Genomic DNA, 10,922 nt, shown 5'->3' on the forward strand with positions numbered 1-10,922 from the left:
TTGATGTCTGTTCTGTTTTCTAGACATTTTGGAAAATTGTTATGTTCTAAGCTGCAACCATACCTAAAGAGGGTTTCGACCTTTCCCAAAACAATATACCAAGAAATGTGAGGCCTTGCATGTTAAAATTCCTTTAGGTTGAGTGATTTGGTTAACTTTCCAAGTTTTTTTCTAATACAAATTGCTTGTAAGGTAACTAAAAATCTTGATTGATTGCTTAAAAATAAAAAGTAATGTTCCAAAATCACATACAGATGGGTAAGATACTTCCGGACAGTTACGGTTTTGTATGAGTTTGAAGGTAAAACGCGAGATGTTTCATTGAAAAATTGTTCAATAAATATTTCTTGCTAACAAATTTATTTATCGGAAAGGATGTAACAATATTTTCTTTAATTTTATTAGTAAATTTTGGTTCAAGCGGTCGTGGGCCACATTTGACCCGCCACCAGTTTGACTACTTTCCAGTAGATCACTTCCTCCAATAATTTTCACATTTCTCACAACCTTCCGCTACGCACAATCTAGCATAAATCACGAGGCTTATGTTTCACCCCTTAAACCTCCCAATTGTTATCTACCGTTGCGCAACCGCAGGTTCGCAAAAAGTGCAATCAGTTGTGCCATTTCACTGCTTATCATACGCCAAAATGAGAGACATAACCGAAAAAACAAAAAACCGCGTGACAACGCCTTGTAAGCGTCATATCAAACTGTCTCACCACAAGCTCTAGGCGCTTTTACTTTTCACCGCCGGAAAACGACCCCTAAAAGAAGGCCGTTGGGGCAAGATTTATTTATGCTAATATCTATGACGTCAATGAACTACACCTTACACCGGCAGAAACCCGCTCAAGCTCAAGTGTAATATTCTTTAACTGTTCCATTGTACTGCTGGGCGCTGAGGCAAAAGTTGGATGGAAAACAAGAAGAAAAAAACACTGCATCACACTGCATTTATGAGTGACCAACTGCCAGCTCAAACACTTCTTTGCGTGTTGAGAAAAAAATTTAAATAGAAAATGATTTGAAGTATGTTTAAGAGAGAGAAAAAATAGTTTGAAACCACAACATAACAATCAACCTTAACTAACCGGAAATGTAACACACACAAAAACAGCTCCCCAAAAAGACATTAAAAATCATTTCCCTTTTTACGCTGCAACTACACCAGCATTTCAACACACCTTCGCCACCAACGGTCAAAACTTTTCAAACATTCTTATGCTCTGCGGACGAACGAATGCACCCGAAGAAAATGCACCCAAGCGCGAAGTAAATTAAATATTCCATCTTTTTTCGTGCTTTTCCTTCCATTCTCTTCCACGTAGAAAAAAAAGTGTTCACGATCTTTCGGTAGTTAGTTCTATGCACTTGAGCGTACGTCAAGGGAATGGTTTTAACCGTTGAAATTAATTATCCTCCAAACCCCTGGCTGAAAATGACCAGTAAAGGTGATTCTGTTCAGGAAGAAAAACTGAAAGTAACTAAGCTTCAAAGTGTGCCGTTTGGAGGTTTTGAATCAACTTCATTTATTTGCTCCAGTTTTAGCTATGAGTCACAATTAAACGAATTTAATGTAAGAACAGGAGGAGCTACCTTGCCAATAATACGTATTTTGTTTATTATATCCCTCTCTAAATCCACTTACCTGGTAAGCGACACACTCACAGCTGCAAATGCAATCTTCATCTTCCTTCAAACCTTGCGCACCTTGCGCACAGGCGATAGGCAACGGTTTGCAAATGCACCTGACGCCCGGCGAGCCTGCCACAATGTGCCTTTGCGCACAGCAGGCGAAGGCGCCCTTTTTGCACAAAGACGCATCGCTTACGCAACCAAGCGGAACGAAGACGAGACAAAAAGCGCAACCAACAGAAAAAACAGAGACAGTAGTCTCCGGCCAAGGACAAATTGACGGCGGACAAAAGGAAGCGTACCCGGCTGCAACCAAGCAACAGCAAGGCAGCAGCAGAAAGGACGTTCAAAGCGGAAGGACAGATTGATCGTTGAACGGCACGCGCCTGATCGCGCCGCCAGCTGATCGAGGCGGGTGTGGTTTTTAAGCTGTTTTTTAGCTTATCCTTTTATCGATCCTGTTTTTTGTTTTATTATACTCCGCATGGCAGATGTTTTGTTCAGCAGGAAATTTGTTCCGAATTAAGAGCAACCTGTTCTCGGCGACGCTTTGCTTAAAATGTAATTTAAATGTAGTTAGACAATCAATCCCCTTTTTTGCTTCTTTGTGTTTCATGCTTGTAGTTTTTATTAAAACATAGAAGAATGTGTTTAAATTTGATTTTGAGATGTTTACTTTTTGTCAACTTATCATTAGAAAATATTCAAAAACCTGCCCTTAAATAATATCATTTACTTTTTAACGGCTTTCATACCTTCCCAAAACATATTTGACAGCCTGTGCTTAAGGACCTTTAATAATTTAAAAGCCCCTAGCTTCATGTCGTTCCATTCCTATCCACGTAAAAATATCCTTTTAAATTTGTGTTTTTGTGTTTTGGTCACTTTCTATCCTTCTCCCTTTCAAACTATCTTTAATTTCCTCTTTAATCAACAGGTTACAAACAGCTAGAATCCCCCTTTCCCGCACAAAACAGTCCACGGTTAACACAACACGATCACGAGAAAAGAAAGAACCTGCTACAGCAGCAACGTGCAACCAGCAAAACAGAAAATCAACGATCAACGGTCAACGGCGGCCACACTGCCAACGGTCAACGGCGGGGTTCAAAATGCCACCACACAAGGGTCGTGTTCCGCATGACGGATCCGCTAGCCGCACAGGTTGTTGTTACTGTGCGCACGCGCAAACGAACAACACTCGCGGTGCGGAAGTGACCTCGTGCGTGGATTAAGGATACGAAACCGGGATACGAACCCCCCGGCACCGAAGGCAAAAGTCACTTGTTACGCATCACACGAGCAGCTGGTAGAATAATTATCTCCCATGTTCATTCCCTACCACATTCCGGTCCTTTTGCGTAGTAAGGCTTTGGCGGGACAAAATTCTTTCACATTAACCACACTTACTAAGGACCTTCCCCTTCCCCAGACACTTTAACTGCAGACCAGTGCGTCATGTGGGCACCCTTTGCAACCCTCACGTCCCAGACTTTTGGGTTCTTTTTTCCCTCTCAAATAGTGTCACTAGCAGGGCGATATTATAGGGGTGACCTTAACTTGGTACGCTTCAAGGAGTACTTCGGTAGGAGGTACAGTGGTGCAGCTACTGTGGCGCGACACATGACACTGTGCGAATGGTTGAAACGGTGAGAAAAAACGTTGATTTGGGGGGGCTTTTGAGGCTGTTCCTTCGAAATCCTGGGAACCTCAGGAGTCAGTTGATATTCTGTTTAAACAACATATTGTTTATCCTTTAACATACGTTAAGAAGGTAAAGGTATTTAATTTGCGTGTGAAACTTTTGATCTTTCGGACATGCCATATGGTTGTGGTTATTATCACTGTGGTCAAATATTATTTATTCATTTTGTTGTACGCTCATAAGAGCCTTTAAAATTGGTAAAGTTTTAGATTATTTTAGTTAACATTGAAGAATTCTGATTTATTATTATTCATTATTTTATTTATTATTCATTAGTGAGTACAAACGGCCTTGTCGTATTGTTGTATATTAGTAATTATTTCCTCTATAAGCTTCTTCTACAAACGTGTTCTAAACGATTTGCAAGTTACTTTGATTATTATATATTAAGTTATTCATACTCTATGGTAATTAATATATAGCCACACTTTTCTTTCGTATGAACTTATTGTTACTTCACTTTTACGAGCATTTCGGTAGCATTTATACCAGTGGATTTCTGTTTTTATTTACTATAAGCCAGTACTCCAATCTCGGTCGAAGAAGAACTATTGCAGCCGATGCCTTAATACAGTGATTCTTTTAATATATTTGAATAATGTACTGTTCAGTTATGTATTCCATTTGTCGAATTGCTTAAAACAGAGTGAAAGCTCCTTTTTCGCTCGTTCCCGTTTTTGATGCAGTTGTGAAATGGACTCTAACAGATTTGCCTAATGTTCCTTAATATTATAGCGTCCAGTTGAACTGCGTGTTCTTTCAATCCGTCTTTTATAATCAATTGGATCAGCAAATCTGTTAGAATATATCGAAACCTTACAAAAATTCAATAAATAAATGTATCTAAACGCTTATAGTATAGAGTGCACGATCGTGCTGCAGGGTGAAGATCATCGAAAGACATTTTGATGTGTGTTTTAAAACATCCAATTTTTACCACGGTTCATGAGTTGATTATTATACTTCACACATGTTCACGTTTTACAGAGAAAGCCAATGCTATTAAAGTATTTATCATTTTAAAGATATTTCAATACTTTTGACCACACATTGTTTAAATAAATGTTCGGTGGCTTTTTGCCGTAATAAAAATCCTATACGGCATGATTATTATCTTGCTGATGTTATGCTCCATCGCATTACGCTAATTTTCGACCTCGGTGTGTCGATAGACGACAAACTTACATTTAATTAACATCTTAAAAATATAGTCAAATGAGCTGTTAATACTCTTGGTTTCATAAACTGTGTAACTGCTGGATTCTGAAACCCATTTTGCATCAAGGTATTGTATCGTTCCTTGGTTCGTTCAACTGTTGGTACCTTAGGACCCGGTTGCACGATAAGACTGGAAAAAGTGCAAAAGCATTTCACGAGAATTGTTTTTCGCCGGCTTGCAGATCCAAATCTCCCAATGTCTGAATATGATACTCGATGACGTATTTTAGTCCTTGATTCGGATCTGGAAAATCGAATCGGCATACAGCACATGCTCGCTTCAGCTCCAAAATTTTTGATGGCACCACCGACACTCCTTGGATCATTGGATATGTATGACACGTCAGTTAAGAATGCGTAATACTTTGACTGAGGTTAATCGTCGTACTGTTTTTGGATCCAACGACCCTTTCTTTACTTGTATTCGTGCATTTAATCAAGCATCTTATCCTTCCATCCCACAAAATTCCTACAGTTCTTCTTCTATTCTCCGCTCCCTCTATCTTAGCGCTCGAACTCGTCATATTATTATGACTTTTTTTACTACCACAAAATACATACTACTTCTTTACTTTTTCAGTATTTTTCACTTTCTAGTGTACAGTTAGTATCAGATTAGGTAAAAATAGTTTTAGGCATTTTTAACCTCTCTAGGTTAGCAATCAAATAAACTGAAATTTAAATTGAACTATCCAGCATGCAGATTCACATATTTTCGCACATCTTTTCAACATACGTCAGAATCATTTACCGAGCAATATTGAAGGAAAGGGACATTATGAGAATATGACAAGCATCAATTAACGTTTCTTGTTCATCTAAAATGTTAAAGGTATAATCCGTTGCTTTTCTTCGTAAATTCGAGTTATCAAAGTGCTCTTATGTAGCCATTTCTGTTACACATTGGCTATTTGCATTTGCATTTGAGATTCTTTCACATGGGTTTCTGCTACCAAAGTCGGCCATATATGTACTCAGCCCACCGTGATGGCGTGTTTAGTTATATGAATGTGAATTACAGCTAAAAATTGCCTCAGTCTTAAACAAGCACCCATAGGCACACACACATACACAAGCCGAAAATTTAACTCTTGATACCTTCATTTCGCTTCCCAACACGGTAGTCACAAAACGCCCCTGCCACCAGTTATCGATCGACATCGAACAGCGTCGAAAAAAGTGCCTTACCATAGTTTTGCTAGTTGTAATCCATAGTAAAGAAAAGCATAAAAAAAACCAACGGCAATCCACTGCACTACCCACAAGCAACCGAAAACCGTTCTAGTCGCGGTGGCCCAAACATGCTACCGGATGTCCGCCCTTGCCTTGCACCACATGTTCCATCTCTTCCCAGTCCACATTTCCACCAAATAAAACAGTGCTGTGGATAGAAGTTTCCTTCCATCGAACCAACGGAGCTCGCAAAACTGAAGGAAATGTTGCCCGCTCCATGCCTATGCCATTCCCATACCGCTTTCGTCCTTTTGGGACCCCGCAAAAGGTCGAAGCTTTTACTCTAATTTGCCACCACACGAGCGGCGAATGGTCTGAAACCACTGTAGACCCGCGAGGCTCTAATCTGGCAGGACAATCAAAGTGTTACCAACTTCTTCCTCTCTCTCTTTGCACTCCCTTAACTTTTTCTTCAAACTTTCGCCCACCGTTCCAAACCCTTGGGAAGAGTGTGGCGGAGCTTAGGGAGTGAGAGATGGAGGGTGACGGTGGAAGTAAGAACTGTAAAACAACCGCTAGAACCCAGTCGGTCTTCGAAAAAAGGAAAAAAGGAGTTCCCTAAATATGCACGCGAATAGTTCATCGTCTAATGAAAAGTAGGTTTTGGACTGCTGAAAGCTTCGATATGGTGATCATGAACGGGGTGATGGGTTACGTACATAGAACTATGCCACCTTACAGAAAGGTTGTAATACAGTGGTATTAGTGAGCAATATTTTACTAATTAAACCTAAGGAAAAACCATAACGTTAAATATTTAAATATTGATTGACTTTAAATTTGTTCAATTTACAAAAGGCTTAGGAGACGTATAGTTTACACAGAAAGCTCTCCTTTATAAGGAACTTTTTGTGTATAAATTCAAAATATTATTTTGATAATTTTAATTAATTGGTTAAAAACAAAACACCTTAACTGTATCAATAACAATATCATTTAACTGATTTCAATTTTATCGAAAAACTCCTAAAATCTTACCCCAAATACCACCCCAATGTACTCGGTCAATAACTTTCGCGCTTTGGCCACATGCTCAGAGAAGGGCTCCGCTTTTGTTCCCCTCATCCATCCACAACGATACACCTCTCAGCTGGCAGATTACGATCTAAATCGCCCTGTGGGAAATGGAGGAACCGAAGGCACAAAAAAACACTGTAAAACCCCTACTACTATCAACAACAGCAGCAACAACAGAAACAGCACCAACAATTTCCCTCCACCCAAGCACGATAACGCGATACGCACAAGATGTATTGCTTCCGTGCAAACTACTTTCGCCAAACTGTGTTTCTCGCAAATTCTAGAGCTGACATCTAGAGGGAGTTTACCTTTGGCACACACGCAACAACACACACAGACATGCACGCACAGTAACAAGAAGTTTCACTCGTTTTATGCAAATGGTTCGGCGAACGAAAAGAAAACTTTACCAATGGACGGGAGCGTTTGTAGAACGATTAAAGAAAACATACGTTTTAATGCACGAATATGTAGGAGAGTGCGCTGGTGGAATGAAATCGTTTAATTGAGCGATAATTTCACGTACAATGTGATTGAAGTTTGTAAACAGCCGATCATTCGTCCTATTTTTGGGGTGTTGTTGTGGAGATAAGATAAGGAGCGGATAAATAGAATTCAATCGTTGTTGTCTATCTTATTTATGCTTATCGTGAGCTTATATGCCTTTGAAAACGATTTTATTTGAATAATCAGAGAAAATGTGTTAATTTAGTCGCATAAATGGTATTTTAATCGTGAATATTAATCAAAAATAATTAAAACTAGAAGTAATAGTAAAGATTAAAAGAAGAATCGAAAAGATTAAATTTGGTGTTTTGCAATTTCCTTAATGTTTCTTTGGTAGTTGTTTTACATTAAGCTGTGTAAGTGGTCGAAATAAAAAAATTGAAAAAATATTGTTTAACCCTTTGAGTGCCAGACCATTTTTGTTATTGTTTCCCTGAGTGCAAAGCGCTTTTTGTTTACATTTTTTATGGCTATCATATATGATCTCCAGGGAATTGTAATTGGATATAAACAAACTAAACGATGATAAAACGATGGTGATTTTTTACGATTTAGGTTAATATCTTGTTGTATTTTTATTGTTTTGCTTTGTTTGGATCATTTATTTGTGAAAACAACTGTTTAATGTTGTGTATAGATTTGTTTTCAATAAGATGCTTCATTGAAAAGCGATCATGTAAACAACTTAAGTTGAGACTAATATAATATTTTGTATTAATATCAGCTATACATTGGAGGGGTTGAAATTTCACTTTATAACTAAAATATATGTGGCTGCACTATATTCATCGAAGGAATTATTAGTTTCTATTTATATTCTAGATATTTGACCATTTATGGGTATCAATGAATTATTCTATGACAACAAAACATAAACAAAGATTTGCAAAAACCGTACACATTCAAAAACTATTTACCATTTTGTTGGTCTTTTTACAAAATTTCATGGTAATACGAGTTATTAGGATTTAATGTCAATTATCCCTGGCTATCATATGCGATAGCCATGGCACCCAAAGAGTTAACACAATAACGATTACTATATATACTTATACTAAACTTTTCTCTTATGGACTAACCTGTCTTCAAGAGCGTAAAATCAAGCATCGTAAAATAGACACACCAACATAAATCAACTCCCTCTGTGTGTCAATCTATATTTTCTAAAATATTCTTAAAATTTACATTACATTAAATTAAATTTTAAAATATTATTTTACTCCCAAAGCAAAGCTAAATGGCTAAATACCCCTACAAACTCTCCCTATCAAACACATCAACGAGTGCAATACGAAAATGAGCCAATTATTTGACCCTTAATATACCAATTACACAACGACAGTTTTATGTACTAGCGTGATAACAGCACAAGCCGGAATCGCATGCGAATTCTTAACTTTATTACAACAGCTAACTCATGGAGCGCGTGTATGTGTGTTGATTACCATGCACTCGATCATATAAACTAGTACACACACTTTGAGGAAAAGGGAGAGGATTGAGGTAAGGGGGGAAAACACATCCCTCAGAACGAAAACCGCCCTCCTTCACGCCCTCAGAAGAAACCGAAAGCACACACACGTACCGGTGTGACGTGTTGGCTATAAAATACTACGAAGGAAACCCCGTTTCGATGTCCCCCTGCCTCTTTGCCTTGGTAGGGGCTGCCTTAGCTTCCGTCTTATCTTCCGGCTCGATCACAGGCAATGAAAAGCAGGCAACGAAAATGGCACCCTACGGTTGGTGCCAGCCTGGCGGCCCCTGGGGGTCGTAAAGGTGGGTCTTACACTGTACGACAATTTCCTTGTCGGCACACGGGAACCCCGATTACGGCCGGCGTGTCCTGCGAGAGTTTCGATTTAACAAACTCTTGGTACGCCGTACGTTGCTCGTCACCTGCACCCGAGAATCGCCTCCCTTGTTGGGAAGGTTCTATAAGTGAACGTATACAACACCAAATCAAATATGTAACGCTTTGCTAGTTGACTTTGCTAGCTTTCTAATTTGAATTTGAAATGTTTTTATAAAGTGCTTGAAACGATTAACATTTAAAAATGATGGGGAAAAACGGGTTGTCTTTCTTAAGATTGCTCTTCAATCACTCCCCAGTGCATCGTTAGCGGCAGTAAATTTGGACAATCGCTACTCTCTCTCTCTCTCTCTCTCTCTCTCTCTCTCTCTCTCTCTCTCTCTCTCTCTCTCTCTCTCTCTCTCCCTCTTGACATTCGCTACTACGTCATCGAAAAATCTGCGCACGACCATCACCCACCACCAATAAATTAAGCTGCGTTTATATTTTCCAACACCGCAATCCGGCGGTAATTATAACCACTTCGTCCTTCCGTTCTTGGCGCGCGCGCGCCCAAACCTTACCCGTAAAGCATGCTGGCCGGAAGCACGGCTCCACCTTACCTTTGCGGCGCTCTGCTGAAAAAACCACGTAAAATGTCATTAAATTACTGGTTTGACAGGGGGCAGGGGGAAAGGTGGGACTGACTGGTCGGGAGCACCGATATGGCACCAACACTGCCCCTACCTACCCCGTTTCGTCCGCCACTAAGTTCGACGTTTGATCTGAGCAACTCGATTGGCGCATTCTGCGTCCGTGTAGTAATTCGTCCGCAGTGAACGGGCTCGAACGGGCACGGAATTTGGCCCTTCCATTTTGCGCCAGGATCCTTTCCACCTCCTTCCAGTGTGTTTGCGTTTCCCCCACCCACCGCTGCCTACCCAGTCCCTTGCTAAAAGCCTTACCGCCATCGATAGGGAATGAATTTCCTTCTTCTGCTGCTTCTTCGTCTTGTTTGGTAAATTCTTTCGAAAAAACACAAAATTCTAGTTCGACACGCGAAAGGAAACTTCCTCCCCCCTGCAGCCCGCCAACATCGGTAGCGACGTCAAGGTATGGTAGCTACGCGCAAACGGGGTGAGTCACCCCGAAGCGAAGACGCGACTTTTAGACTAGAACCGAATTGCATGCACCGGTCGGAACAGCCGTCGCCGGCAAGGGGAGAATGGTTGGGACGGCTCTACTTTGCTTCGGTTGATTCGGTTCACTGAAATTGGTTTAAAGTCTTGCGCTATTCGCTTTGGTGGCTTCGTGATGACATTCATAAATTGACGAGCAGGTGCATTTTTTCCGAATCCGATGCTCCTCCAATGACGATGACGATGGCACGGGGACACATCATCCTAATTCATGTCCCGTCGATGTGAGCATTGCAAACCGTGACAAGGATTTATAGGTACAGTTGCTGGTACAAGAGCAATGTTCAATTTGTTTTTGGTACTTTATTTTCGCTTATTGGAAGCTTAAAGTTAAGCAAAGGGATGTTGGTTTATGTGAAAGTAACGATCGTGTTTCGTTATTTACATTTTTTTAGCATAATTATTTAGTTTATTGCAATACTTATCAATTACCAATAGTTGTATGTAGAAGTTTTTTGTAGCATTTTACATGTCATTTGTAGCATAATTATGTTTACGATTTTCGTCTCAGACATTCAACCGAAATAAGCGTATTTTATAATTGTTTTACAATAAATTAATAAAATAAAACATTTTCGTACATCTTAACTCGTTTCACAACCCCCCGTTTATG

Source organism: Anopheles arabiensis, chromosome 2 (assembly GCF_016920715.1).
Source record: "Anopheles arabiensis isolate DONGOLA chromosome 2, AaraD3, whole genome shotgun sequence".
Classification (NCBI taxonomy): Eukaryota; Metazoa; Arthropoda; class Insecta; order Diptera; family Culicidae; genus Anopheles; species Anopheles arabiensis.